Raw genomic sequence first — 15,089 nt, forward strand, 5'->3', positions numbered from 1 at the left:
GATATGCTTCAAGGCAGCAACAACCTCTGGGTTATTTCACCTAATGAGGACCATCCCATGGCAGTAACTAGCCTTTAAAGGGCTTCAGCATTCTGATATGTCAGGAGAACCATCTTGCTGGCCTTGAAGCGGAAAAACTGAAGCAGTGCTGTGAACAAGCCTTAGATTGGTGAAGGGGGGAAGAGATGGGGGATTCCAAGAATTGGATTAGCTTTTACTTGAAACCTTTCATATCACCAGGATAGATGTATAAGCAGAAAACCAGAAATTGGGTAAACTCTGCCAAAAAGCATCCTGCCCTGGTAGCGATCTGCACAGTAAACTTGACACTCCTGCTTCATCATACATTTTCCATTTGCAGTATCGTTAAATAGTAATTGTTCTGCTCCACTTCCTGTTTTGAAAAATGCTGCTTTTTGCTCTGCCTTCACAACAGCCTCTTGAGTCATTTAAGTTTTAATACTCTCACGATGAACGGTTAGGAGAGAGAACCTTGCTGAACTGTATAAATGTATTTCAGAACTTTGAAGATGGCATCATTTATATTAGTGCATAATTATTGTAGCTGTCACTTCCAACTGCCTCTTAATGCCTCCATGAAAATGGGAAGTATTAAAAGAAAAAATTTCAAAGGCACTCAAAGTTCCCATTGTGGTTGCTGGATACAGGCAGCTACCATTTAAGTGGCTAAAGAAAAGGCGGAGAGCCCTTTTAAGAGTGTGACCATGAATGACTTCTCATGGATGTCTGTGCCAGAACTGAGAGCAGGCCATGAATCCACGTCAGTGAAAGAGCCAGCTTTAAAACTCAACTTACAACTCGTGTATAATAGAGAATAGCAGCAACAGTCAGCAACATCCTGGCGTTTTACCTCTGCAGGGCACATCTTCCTTATCTAAGCTCAAAAATGCTAAGCAAGGGCATGCAAATTCAGGTGAGGACAATCTTTTAGTTCATAGGAAACAAAACATGTGATCTATTCAAAGGTGAGAAAGGGAGAAGTAGGGAGGAGGGAAGAACAGGACACAATAAGGCTAAGCAAGGAAGAGATAATACTGATAAGATTTATCAGGGAGACAAGACAAAAAGTAAATATCCAGATGAGTAAACCATCCTTCACAGTCACCTTAGTGTTCAAATACTCTCTATATGCTGCACATTTTGCATATCCTAGTGCTATATAGAGAGGGCTCCCTGGCCTATGGTTTGCTACCTACTGAATTCCACTGGAACACACATGGAAGGTGTGCACTTCTTTGCTGCACTTAATGAGCCATGGTTCTCAACAAATCCAGTGTGGTGAAAAAATCAAGGAATCAAGCATGGCAACAGGAGGAAAATGCACCATGGCTGCATTATGCACTCAGTACCCCTCTGGTTGCTCAGCCAGTGTGTGCTGGTTTTGCTGGGGCAAAATCACAGGCCAGCCATGGCATGTAGATCGTTAGTGGTTTGGAGTCAGACAGGGCAGGTGACCTGGCACACATGTATCCCTGACCATAAATGTCATGGCCAGTATAAATACAGTTTACAGAGAGCCTCCTGCCTGAGCTCCTCCTGGTCATGCTGCTCTTTCTGCTCTTGACTGCCTTCCCATTTATTGTGACCACAGTACCTTTTCCCATTTATTGTGACCACAGTACCTTTTCCTGGCTGTGTATAACTTCATATACTTTATATTTGCTTTAGTTTGGCTTTTGCAATAAATTTGTTTTTGTTTCTACCCATAGGCCTTCTCTACTTTTCCCAGTTCCCCTTCTATGCTAAGGAAGAGTCACTGGGGTGTAAAGCAACTGCCTATAGTTTAGCCCCAGATACAGGGTGAGCATAGAGTATTTTGGGAATATGAACAGAACAGAAAGTAGCATACCAAAAGATTCTTCACTGTTATTGCATGCAGAAAGTTCATAACCACCTTGCAGCGACTCACCATTCATAACTATGCTGCTTCCTAGCTGTTTTCTCCAAGCAAAATTGGACAATGAGCACATGTCAGCATGGCTCTTTTCCAGTAAGGGAGTGACCATTGGTCCACCCAGGGAAAGCTCTATGTCTAGGGATACCTTTACTACAGACCTTGTCAGCAGTTTGAGCCCAAACTCATAAGTTCAACAAAGTCAAGCTGAACTTGCTGCTGAGAGGGCTGTTTCACCCCTTCCAGCAGTGACATATGACTGCTGGACTAACCACACGTGTTTGACAGATAGCTACCTACCATTCTGTTGCTCACTCCTGCCCTCTCCACTTTTAACGGGAGATTTTGCCACATCCCAACCTGCATGTTTTAATAAAAAGACAGAAAGCCCCAAAATCCTCAGGTTTGCTTCCTTCAGAGTCCCTGGCTTGTCAGTGGTGGATCTGTAAAACAAAGGGGGCTCACAAGCTGTAGATGAAGGTAAACCTCTCCTATCACAGCTGCCCTGCAGCCAGCAGCAAGGTCAAAAGTTGCAAAAGAGGACCTAGGAGTAGAACCTAAGGCTGCACAACCTGGAATAAGATGTGGATATTTACTTGAAAGAGCATATAGACCAAAGCAAAGTGTAAGTTGAGATCACTCCAGGTATTGCTTCAAATCTCAAAGGAATTAACTGCAGTACAGGTGCAGAAACTCTCTGAACATCATTAGAGCATATGACAATCCCCCCAGGAGCTTTCAGATCAGGGTAATCACCTCAAAATTGGGAAATGCTGTCTTCAGCATGAAGGTCACTGACATTTTTCCACCTTATTTTCTGCAGAGTGTTTTTAAGAGCCTTTAGTAAAAACTAAAAAGAAACTCTAGTAAAAACTAAAAAGCTTTATCACACATTCTTGTGCCAGTGTGCTCATGCTGATTGAGACAAGGAAGAGTTGCTAAAAGCCAGCACAGAGAAAATATCTCTGCCAAAAACACATTTCCCCCGAAGGGGCCAGTCTCTTCCCAGTGCCCTGTGATAGGACAAGGGACAAACTGAAAAACAGGAGCTTCCACCTAAACATATCTGTGAGGGTAACAGAGCTCTGAACAGGCTGCCCAGCAAGGTTGTAGGATGTCCTGTGGAGACTTTCAAAACCCATCTGGACATACTCCTTTGCATCCTAATCTAGACAAATCTGCTTGAGCAGGGAAATTGTACTAGATGATCCCCAAAGGTCCCATCTGATCCCTACCATTCTGTGATTATGTAAAGCACAGTATGTGACTTGGTTGAGTCACTGTGAGTTTGCACTCCATTTTTCTAATTTCAATTTGCTAATAGTGTGCTTTTGCATCCATGTCTCTCATTGTCTTCAGTGTACTCTCAGCCCCAGATTTATGGCAAGACTGCCCCAGTAAGCAATTTTACTCTCAGAGTGACTTGGACAACATGCATTTGTTTGCAATTGCAAGTCCTTTTTAACTTCTAGAGACAAGTCAGCAGAAAACATTTTCTAAAGGAATAACATAACTGTAAAAACCAACATTTTGTTCAGAAGATTAGCTGTCTAGATAACAATTCTTAGGTGGGCACTCCCACCCCTCTTCTTGAGTGAGAGGAGGCAATGAGGCCCCTGTCCATAGAGGGCAGAGGAAGTAGAGGAAGGGCAGAACAGCACTGAGAGCGAAGGGGTCACTCTCCAATGAGGTGGAAGTTGATGGCAACTACTACAGAGCAGAGCTTCTACAAGTGCAGTAGAATTGCTCCCTATTTTACCACTCCTTCCAACTCTTCCCCATGCAGCACAAGCCAAAACAGGTAGTCATCACCTCCTCATCCCCAGGCAGACCTGTCAGGCAGCTGCAAGCTGATGAAGTAGGTAGAGATCTGTTCTTCCAAGGCCTGAAGCTGGTTCTGCTGTTTGCCTCTTGGAAAGCAAGAGCAGGCGCCTGAGTGTTAGCAATTAAAATGATGCAATACACAGCATGTATCAGTCAGAAATAACCTAGCAATCGGGTGCTTGCATGCTGTACTGTAGATAAGCCAATGCTGATGACACTTGAACTTTTATGCCTCTCATTGAGGTATTTACCACAATGCCTGTTTTGTTCTCTGTTCTTAAACCTGTATGTTGAGTTAGCCTTGTTACTGATCCTGTGTGGACAGAGGGGATTTGTCAAATTCAGGAGTAACGCAGCTTGTGTTGGAAAGTGCACTTTGCTGTTGTTTGTTTGCTTTTCTCATTAATCTTAGAAGTTATGGAAAATATTAAAAACTGAACCATCCCAAGCAGCGCAGTAAGGTAGACTAGAGGGACGCACAACTTGGATAATCACTTTCACAAGCTGCTTTAGGAACTTGTCTCTGGTGCAAAGAATATTAACACAATATTTAAACAGCGTTCAGGGTTCTGACAGAAGAGCAAAGAGTTGGTGGAACACTCACCACAAGCTGGTCGTGATAAAATGCAGCGTGAGGCACTGAGGAAGACAAGAGGTTGAGCAGGTACAGCATCTGGCTGAACAGGAAAGCCAGGTGCTCACAGGTAGAGCTGCACTGTGTGACCTGGGGTAACCAGCTCTTCCTTGCAATACCAGGCATGTCTGCACAGCACAAAGTGGAACCAAACAGAGAAACATGACTCAGTTTCTGCACAGCTCATTCACAGTTATCTTAGATCCTAAAAACAACAGTCATGTTAACATGATTCTCTTGCATGGGCATGGCTATCCAACCTTCCCAACTATTGTGCAACCTACCCGTTCCACTGGCTGTTCCACAGTAACAAGTCGCATGAACAGATCTCCTTGTCCCTTATTCTGGCTTGCCAGTTCAGATCTGAAGCACCTTCTGAGAAGGTCCAGTAGACTATTTAAATGTGCCAGATCCTAGCCTCAGGACTGTCATTTGGGTGAACCAAACTACAAGGCAGTCAAGACCACAACAGCACTTGGAGGCTGAATGAAGGTTTCTCAGTCTGAGTATGGCTAAAGGTGCATGACCAGGAAGTTATTAAAAAGTTTAAAGTTATGCAATTATTTTTTTAAAAAGCACAAAAAAGTTCATCTCTGCACATGAATGTGCAATTATACATCAGAGAATCAGGTGGCTGAAGAGACTTACATGTTCTATCTAACAAGTGCTTGATTTCTGCTAGAGTAACCCACACAAAAAATGGATATAAGTTCCCTCAGGTCATATTTACTAGTGTTCCCACTTCAAAGAAAACACCCACAACAGGTATCTTTGGAAACAAGTTATCTCTATGTATTTGTTGTTGTACTAGAACTCCACACTTCAAAATCTTGGCAATACCTTCTAATCAAACATAGGTCTTACCCAGAAAAATCTTCCTTGTGCACGTACAGCTCACTCATGCTCACTACTCACACAGATTTGAATGACATATTTATGTGAGTTAAGGTTTGCAAGAGAGGCTTTTAAATGTGGTGATGGAGTAGTCAGTATTTTCATACCTAATTACTTTAATTTGGAAAGGTGTATTTATGGATAGGATTACACTATTATTAATACAGCTGCTTGGCAATGGAAGTATATCTTTTAATTATCAAGGAGCCTTTGGATAGGATTTAGCCACCGTAGAAATTCAGTACTTTGACATATTGCATGCTGTCAGGGTAGTTTTCACTTTTTCTTTGCCTAGGTCAACCAACTACATACCATGCCTCCAGCAAGAAGTAGCCATTGAACTGATCACTCCTTAAATTTCAATTCCTAGTCACACTTAATAACTGTCTATCCCTAAATCCCTGCAAGGGACAGAAATGTATCATGGTGATACAGAGTTCACATCAATTTCTATGACACTGACTTGGGTACTGCTGGGTTTAGGAGTGCTCTACTTTCTGATGGTGTGCCTACAAGCCTCGAGTGCAGTTTATGGAATATAAGGGAAGTCTAGGAAACTGAGACTGCTCCTTTTTGCCTGGGTTTTTGTTTGCTTTGGTTTTTCTCCCTACTGGTTTACAAGAAATCATACTTGAATTATTTTTAAATATCTATCAATTACAGTAGAAACTACTGAACATCTTCTTCTAAAGTCAAAACACTGAGCTTGCTATGAAAAGGAACAGTGAGTCAAGTGTGTCCAGAGAAGGCTGGACTGTCTTCAAACAATTTTGTTGGCAGTTTAAAGGCTCCTGAACATTATGATGTTAATACAGCTGTATTAGCTTGTTCACATTAATAAACACGTGTGGGAAGTTTTAACTCTCTGCATTGGCAAAGTAGTTCTGCCTCTTTGGTTTCCAATGGGATGATTGTTTTAGACTCAGTCCTGAAAGGAGATCAAAGTTGGTGAGAGCCTCAGAGTAGGCGTTTGGTTCCTTAGCAGTGGGCTGTGCTTCCAGCTGCTGCAGCAGAGAAAAGGCATCTTGCAAAGAATTGACACTATATTTCATCAATGTCATTCGTAATCCTTTTTAACAGATTAAAATTATGGGCTGTCTGGTTTTCAAATACAGCATCATCCAATTTGCATGGTCCAGGTCCTCTCCCGCACTGAATGATGGGCTCAGTAAGTGATATTTACCAGTCCGTCATGCCACTGCACTGCAGCTAATATGCACTGAACCTTCAGAAAGGCAGTGTGGAATTAATTCTCAGAAGCAATCAACATTCATTTGACTCTTCTCCTATTTTACCTCTGCATCTTTGACTCCAGTGATTTCACATCAGGAGAAATAGGCAAACCCTTGAGCACTCTCAACAAACATCAAAATGTGAATTGCTAGAAATCTATAAGGAGACTGCCAAAGGCACCAAATCACAGCCAGAAATTTGACTTTTGCAGATGACCCTTGATCCAGCGGTCAGCAAGCATGGGATAACTTTGCTGGCATTTTTATTTTTGAAAGTCTCCCCCTGTGGCCACTTACATGTGCCTACAATTTTGCATTGTAAACCCAAATGCCATTCGAAAGCTTACTCCCACATGAAGGCGCACACGGTACACAGACTCACAGCACTGATCAAACGATTGCTTTTGCCCTCCAGGAGTCTCAAGGGCCTTCAACTGTTGAAATTAACCCTTGTCCTTCAGTGCATTCGAGCCTGCAGTTTTACAGCACTCCACAGCATCTTAAACAACACAATTATTTATGTTCCTTAAAATCCTGGGGTTATAGAAAACCACTTGAGAAACCATATCATAACCGTCCCTCATGACAACATGAGGGTATCAGGAACACACGCAATACATAACAAAGAAACCATCACAACTCATCTGATGTTACCATCTGTCTGAAGGATCTGTGGATCCTATATCATGCTGAAAGTATCATTTATATAGATAAATGTTTGTCTCTAAGTTTTGTTTGTTTATACACACACAGGTAATATATGCACTCTACTCCCACATAGAGTTCCCTGTGGAATCAAAATATTATGAACATCACTGCCGTTTCAATGTCAATGGAGTCAGTTTCTTCCCTGTAATAGGCAGTACACTGAATCTAATTCAAGGCATTGCCTGAAGCTGCCTGTAGCATCAGGCTATTGCCCTGAGTACCCGCAGTACAGCCCTGATGCAGCCCAAGGTCTGGGAGTTACAAGGTGTTTGCCATCCTGTCCACAAGTAATTCCCCAAGCAGCTGGCAGGGGAGACAGGAAGTGCACTACAGAGATCAACATTTCCCACAGAAGGGAACTTTTTAAGCAATATGTTAGAAATAATCAGTGCTTTGTTTACATAATTTCAGAACACAGTTGAGCCTGAAAGCGTCAGCTCCCCAGCTCCAAGGCTTCTGGCTCAGCAATGATTCCAAGTGCTGCTGGGTTCCCCCTGCCCCGTCAGCCCAAATGAACTGACAAGGAGCTTGAAGCCCTGAGAGCTACAAGAGAGCAAGAAACCACACTGTGGGAACTGTGGCTTCTAAGCTTCCAGTTGTGTGGAATGCTGCCCAGATGCCCTCGAAGTACCCATGGCATATGTCAGGTCTTCGGGGACCTCCAGAGGCATCCAGCATGTCAAGGCTATCCTAGAGCCACAGACCTCACAGCTCACCAGGAGCCATGAAATCAGGCATGAAGCCTGTCAGAATCCATCCCATATCGTTGCAGAAAGTCACTTAAACTGAGGCTTTTGCAAAATATTTTGTTGTCAATGAATCTGCCTTTTCTGATGAAAAATTGTTTTGTCAGGAAGTTCTCAGCTAGCTCCGGTCTGTGGATTCCTTAGGCAGACTAAAAACCAGTGGAGCTGCTATGGCAATGTCCAAAGTTCTCATACAGAATTATTTGGAGAATTCAGATTAACTTGTGGGGAAAAAAGAAAGCAGATTTCTGTTGAAATATTTAGAAGGCACAACTGCCCTGTAAATGAGGTGCTAGACTGGACCTGTATTTCACTCTCATTTCATGGCCATCTGTGTGTGTTACCTGCAGCCCCACCGCACTCTAACATTTTCATTTTATTTGCCCTGACCACAAGTTCTGTGAGGCATGGGCCTTTAATCACTTTGTTTCTGACAAGCAGCTTGTGCAATCATGTGAGCAACAAGTTCATATCACTAGCAACCCTGGCATTTTCTGTTTGAGAGGAGTGACCTCAGCAATAAGTTTCCAGAGTGACTTTATCCTTCAGTACCAAGGAGCTGCAAGAGAATATAAATACTCTCTTATGAGGTTCACACAGACAATTCTCTCATGCAAGATTCTGGTCATTTTTAAGGTATACTTAGAATAGGGGTCAAGAGATAGTGGTTTCATAATGAATTCCACAGATACACAGGTAGCACTAAAGTAAGATGTTGCTTATTAAACATGGTTTCACTGACTATATTTTGCACTTTTGCTGTAAGTGACACAGGCATTGAAGTCACATCAGGTAGGAAAATTCTCCCTTTAAATAGTTAAGTGTGAGCGGGGAAGGGCATTATCCTTTTGTCCTGATGAAAGGTCTAAGCAATCTTTTCTAAGCCCTGATTTTTCCACACAGAAAACACCTAATACTTTAAGTAACATGACTGGGTATTATTGCAAAGCCTACCTAGCAAGCCCAAGCTATATAAATGAGCTGCAAAGCTTTTAATTTGTCTAAAGAGATAATTAAGGTGGATCAAACATACTCAGGTGTTACAACTCAACAAAGGAGTTTGGCAATTACTCCTTGGAGAAAACAGGAACTGCACTAACTGGTATCACTTCTGTCTTCAGCGATCCAAAAAGTAGTATGCACTGCAGCAAGAGCTCATTTGGCAATAGTTTTAGAATTCTTAGAAGAGAATAATTAAATGTTTAGATTATTATTATTGTTGTTGTTGTTTGTAGAATTTTAGAATAATTTGTCCAGCTTTACCTAACTTGCACACAACAAATATTTGCCATGAATGCAAATTCATTTACATAACCATTGATTTCTTTTGTATACTACTTATACAAGGTTATTATCTTAAACTTGACTTCTGTTTCCAGCCTCATGCTGAACTGGACTGGAATAGCATCATTTGTTATGCTAAAATGTTCACAGTTCAAAAAGTGAGATTAGTTAGTATTTTACAGTCTCAGTCATCTCCTTAAGACAATTACTTCATGGGCAGGAAGAATGAACTAATAAAAACAGAGTTTGAAACATAGTGCAGAATCTGAGTTAAAATCCACTTAAATGAGTTGCAGAAAGTTCATTTGACTCTCAGAACTCCAGGTGTGGTCTCAGTAAAAAAGCTAGTAAAGTTTCTGATATATAGCCATAGCTTCCTATCATTTTTTAATTTCATGTTAGCAGCTAGATAGAGTTTCCTGTGGTTTATTTCCATAAAAATGCTTTTCAAACCATTGAGACACTAAAGAGAACAGAGAACATAACTGGCTTTGGCAGAAGAGGATCCAAACAGTTTCAGATACTCTGAGACCTGATTTCCACTGAAGGCTCCAGCAAGACCTGAATAGCCACATTCTTACCACCATCTGACAGAAACTTCTAGCCTGGCATCCACCTACAAATGTTGCTCCTTGTTTTGCAGTTCAGGATAGGCTCTTTATTTACTGTAAAGAGCTGACAACGTACTAACCAGGACCTTTAAATTACACACATAGTGTGCTTTACCACAGGCAACAAAAGCAGCTTCAGAGTTCATCCTGAATGACTGTCAAAAAACATCTGCAGAATGCTACCATCTTTGTTACTCTTTTTTCTTTAGCCATCCTGGTAATGAATTTTGTCTGTACTTTAGACTTCAAGCCCTGATTTAAATGAACTTGAAAGATAAGCAGCACCCATCTATTACATACAATGGTATTACACTACTTGTATATTTAAGCACCTGTCCATCAAGTCTTAATATCAACAGATTCATGACTTTAACCATGGTTAAACAGCTGACGAGCTGCTATCACTGCATATTGCACAGCTTGACACACTTCTCCTGAGCCCTGCCACACCTGCACCTTGTGGCTGCCTCTCATCACATCCTCCCTTGAGTTTATACACCACCTGGCACAAGAAGGTATGGTCAAGAACCCAGGCTCTTTGTTACTATGTCCTACAAAAGAATCAAATGTATGGTATCAGGTTGATGTACAAGCTTCTTTATATGTAAAAAAATTTGTAGCTGGCTAATATTTTCACTTTATACTAGTTGGCAATTTTTTTGTCTACTGCAACATCTTAGGAAGCAACAGCACAATAAAATTATGAGTTGATTACTGATTAGAAACTACATAATCTCATTTGGTATGAAAAGAATACACAAATAAAGGGATCCTTCAAATCTTAACCATGAAAAGAAACCTGGCCATATCCTAAGGTGTATCAAAATAATGTTTGTAAAGTACATAAGGATCATAGTCACAGTGTGAATAAACGCTCCACTGATTCACAATCATACTTTTCAAAAACTGACCAAATATTCCAAATAAGAAAAGCAATGCAGCTGCCATGCTACTTGAAAAATAAAAGTCCAATCATTGGAGGTAAAGCCAGTAAAAATTGCTGCCAGCTGTGTTACTGCATAGTGAAAGGAAAAGATTATACTGTGTTAGGAGAATTAGGCTTCTTAATTATTCTAAAATCTATACAGCAGCCTGGGTCACACAGAGCCTTCCACTGAATTTAGTGACTGGAAAATTTGATCCCCCATTAATTCAATTTAAAGCTCTGGAACCAAAGTATTTGTCTGTGCAACTATCTCCAGCCTTTTGTTTTCATCAGTTTTCAGCACTTGTTTCAACGGTGCCTACTTCACAATAGCAATTCAGCCACTGACTTGTAAAAAGAAGACATTTAATTAAAAATGCCAATATTAAAAGAGTGCAAGAACAGCCCATTGAAAGTTACATTATTTGGGTCATTGATGCCATTACAGATACTTTCCTGTTGTTAAACAGGCTGCATGGAGCAACTCTGTGCCTATACATGGAAAACACAAATCAGCCACTTCTGCTGATCAATTAAATAGGAGCAGATGTTTTGAAAGCAGCAGAAAATAGAAGTATGCACATAGAAATTGAGTTATCCTAGCCTTCTGAGATCTGTTCCTGCACTGAACAGGTTTGTTTTCTGAGAATTTGACAGCTGTTGTAGTGGCCAATACACACTCACTGTTGCAGTGTCCTCGATCTGTTTTCCTGAGTGAGAATTTGACAGCTGTACAATTATTTCTAGTGCAGAAAAAGGAAACACACTTATTATTGCCTTCATCTTGCTTTATGAAATTCAGTTTCAATACAATGCAATGTATCTGCTGTCCTTCCACATCAGCTACTTGCTGGAACTGAAATTTGCTAATGAAAATACAGAAGAAGACAGGCCTTAGTTTAACACACAGACATCCAAAGAAATCTTATTAATTATCTGATAGACTTTTTTTTTTCCATGCAGGCAGAATGAGCTCAAGATGAGCTGCTTTTCTGGAAATAAGGCTGATGTAACCTCAGACCAGTGAATTTTTCAGTGGTCTTAATGTTTAAATTAATTTACTGATTTTTCTCTTTACTGGTCCCCTCAAGACTTTGACCAAGAAACACCTCTTTCCTTTTCCCCATGAATTGCTCTGCACCAGTTCTCAGAACTACCAAAGTGTCTCAAGTCTCTCTCTCAATGTCACTCTTCTTCACCTCTCTCCCATTTAATCTCCTCTGATTTATTTATTTTTTTAATTTAAAAAATATATATACGGAGAGGGAGAGGGATTATGGTTCATGTATTGTTATTAGTTTTCTATCCTCTGCAGTAACTACTCCCTCTGCCCTCACCACCTACTTGGAGCTTTCCTCTTACTCCAACTGAAGAGTCGCTGCATGTTGCAACTGGTGAAACTCTGGTGTGGCTAATGGCTGTGCCAAGAGTTCTGGAGAGAAGAATAGAAGCTGAGACTGGCAGGAAGAGGGAAGCTGGATGATTTTCAAGAAGCTGACTACCATTTTATTTGTGACAAAGAAGAATTGATTACAGAGTAATTGCTAGCTATGTGGCTTTTCCCAGGTCCAAAATCTCACCCTAAAACTTGAACTGTATATTTGCACGGTGTTTCTATCCACAGGTCTCATACCACATACCATCACCCCTTCAATTAGGAGGAAAATCAAGTCACAGAAAGGTTACGTGTTTCTCCCACACTCTAAGGGAAGGGCAAAGCTCTGAATAAGATCTGGTTCCCAGTGTCACAGTGACCCCACAAGGTTCCAATAAGTCTCCTCTTCACACAACAGCTCAGAACAACAACCTCTAGCACAACCATGGTAGCATAAAATTCCAGCACAGCATCTTAGCTGTGATCCCCCTTTTTGGTGGCACTAATAGTCCTTCCTGGTGGGCAGCCTGTAACAAAGCACTGAAATGCATCAGCAAGCTCAGATACAGGCAGTACAAATCGACAGTGAAGAAGGCAGAGCTATCCAGGCTCCTCACTGCACCGACACCAGCAGCCCAGCTCCTTAGTCAGAAATCTCCATGGCACACACATGGCACTGCACTGCTGGGATGACACTGCTGCCCACCTGTCTGCTCCCCAGTTTCAGGGCCACCCTGCTGAACACACTGGCTGTAATATGGAGATTTCCTAGGTTTCCTGACATGAAAAGATAAGAAACTGCAACAAACAGATTTCCCAACTCACCAGGATGACTCCTTTCTAAAGGATTATTCAGGAACTGTCATCAATTTGCTGCCTGCCTCTATGTGTCTTAAATTGTGCATGATTACTTTGTTTAGTTTTGCTGACATTTGTGTTTTGTTTAAGGGTCTCTTTGTGCAATCTTTTGTGTCTGCTTTAAATAAACATTCTTCCTGTGCTTGTAGCAGCATGCTTAGGTTCAGCAAGATGTCTATCACTTAATAACCAGATGAAAAGTTTAATCACCCAAAAGCTAGCTTTCAACCTGCAGTTAACAAAACAGGAAAACTAAGTGTGTTCCATATGCATTTTTCTCTCTGTTTCTTCTGTTATCACATTTGCTAGTCCAAGCAAGTTTGGTGGTGCGTATTTGGGTCCTGTAAACATCAGCTTAGTACGTGGAAACAGGCAGCATTTATTCTCGCTCTGCAGTCAGGATCAGCCCAATAAAGAAAAACAATTACTCATTGCAGTCCTTCAAAAAACATTTTGGCTTTTTGTTACTAATCACTGAGAACGCATGAAACAGCAAGAATGTGCACTAATGGCTGGCTGAGCACATCAAGAGCAGGAAATTGGGCAAAACATGACATGGACACCAAACAGGAAAAATACAAGTCATGCTAAGGTGCCATTTTCACAAAGTGACTTTTTTCAAAAAGCAGGGAGACAAGTTAATGTCCCAATATGGACAATAAAGCCATGTTAAAAACACTTGCCATTAACAGCCATCTGCTCTCTGCAATTTGAGGGTAATTTTTATATACAGCTGACAGCTTTGCATCATCTTTCCTCCTTCATCAAGGATTGTGTCTGCTTCTAGTGTAGAAAGAAGTGCCTCTGAGAAGCAGTCTGTCCACTACGTTGTGACTCTCAATAAGCTTGTGCTGCTAATAAGCACGTAGCATTCTGCACTAGATTTCCAAACAGAAACCAAGCAGATTTGGAAATATACATGTGCTAACAATATTCCAGTTCTCTCTAGTAGTATTCTGCTCATGTCAGCATTGCCTGTAAAAACCAAGAGGCAAAGTGTGCTCGCTGCCCTTGACATATTGTGATGGTAAGAAAGATCAAGACTGGTTTCTCACTGTTCTCCGAGCAGGATAGATCTCCGCTTAAGCCTATCTTTCTTGATCAGAATGTCTCTGGTGTCCTTATGCCTTTTTCCTCCTGTTTGAACTTGTCTTTTCAGAAAATTTAGTAAATACTAATTGTGTTCACATCTAAAGTAAAACTACCTTCTTTTGTTTTGTTATGTACTAAAAGCCTTAAAATGCATACACACAACACACACCAGGGTCACACTTCCCTCATTTGCAATCCTTGCAAAGAACACTTATGTAAGAAAAGTGCAGAAAAAAAAAATGCAATTCTATTAGCATTCAAATCATATTCTGACTACCATTTCCATTCCTCAGATGTGATGTAATTTTAATATACATTAGGAATAAGACCGGAAAAAAGAAAAAGAAACTGGAGCAGCTAAAAGTGATTTGTCTATTGCCTTGCAGTGCTCCCTTCAACACACAGAAGATGGTCAGATTCTTCCCCCAAATCCAGATCAAGTCCCTAACTGTACCCCACCAACAAGCCACCCTGTAAACCATACAGAGCTTTGACCTGTAGCAATCTATAAAATGGGATCTGCATCATTATGCTGCTTTTGTTTCGTGCCTTCAACTTCCTTATGCTTGGGTCAGATCCAAACCCAGAAGCATAACAATGGAAAGGTGTGCAATATTGACTTTAAACTGGCTCCAGATCAGTATCAAGATCCAGTATTTTTCTTTTGTGTCATAACTGAGCCTTGTTGCAGGTGACCTGACAGAGGGTTTCAGGAGATAATTCTCTATACAGAATAGAGGAACCTGATGTTCAACAACTGTGAGGCAGACACAGTATTACTGCCTGTCATATCATGAAGACATATAGCTTGCACCACTGCACACACCTTGGATTTCAACCTTTCTTCAGGAAGGTTTTTTGTTTCTCTGTTAGCCATTCCTGGGGTACAATCTGTCACTCAGCTCATCAATGAGCTGCGTTGTGAGAGTACTGCAAATGTTTCTGAGTCGTGACAGCACCACTCCATAAGGTCCCCTTCATCAATATTTTA

At 41.1% G+C, this 15,089-nt stretch overlaps 1 long non-coding RNA gene across 3 annotated transcripts in view; it reads right to left on the reverse strand.

Moving 5' to 3' along the window:
• The window catches only part of LOC135182969 (uncharacterized), a 123,211-nt gene that overhangs the window by 49,356 nt on the left and 58,766 nt on the right, over positions 1-15,089 (reverse strand). For 2 of the 3 annotated variants that reach the window (XR_010305365.1, XR_010305364.1), the window contains exon 3: positions 4,344-4,501. This is a non-coding gene — a long non-coding RNA (uncharacterized LOC135182969). Of the gene's footprint in view, positions 1-3,603; positions 3,826-4,343; positions 4,502-15,089 lie in introns of those variants that run through there. The other variant, XR_010305366.1, reaches the window with a different exon arrangement.

The sequence above is a fragment of the Pogoniulus pusillus genome, chromosome 17, assembly GCF_015220805.1.
Source record: "Pogoniulus pusillus isolate bPogPus1 chromosome 17, bPogPus1.pri, whole genome shotgun sequence".
NCBI classification, from domain to species: Eukaryota; Metazoa; Chordata; class Aves; order Piciformes; family Lybiidae; genus Pogoniulus; species Pogoniulus pusillus.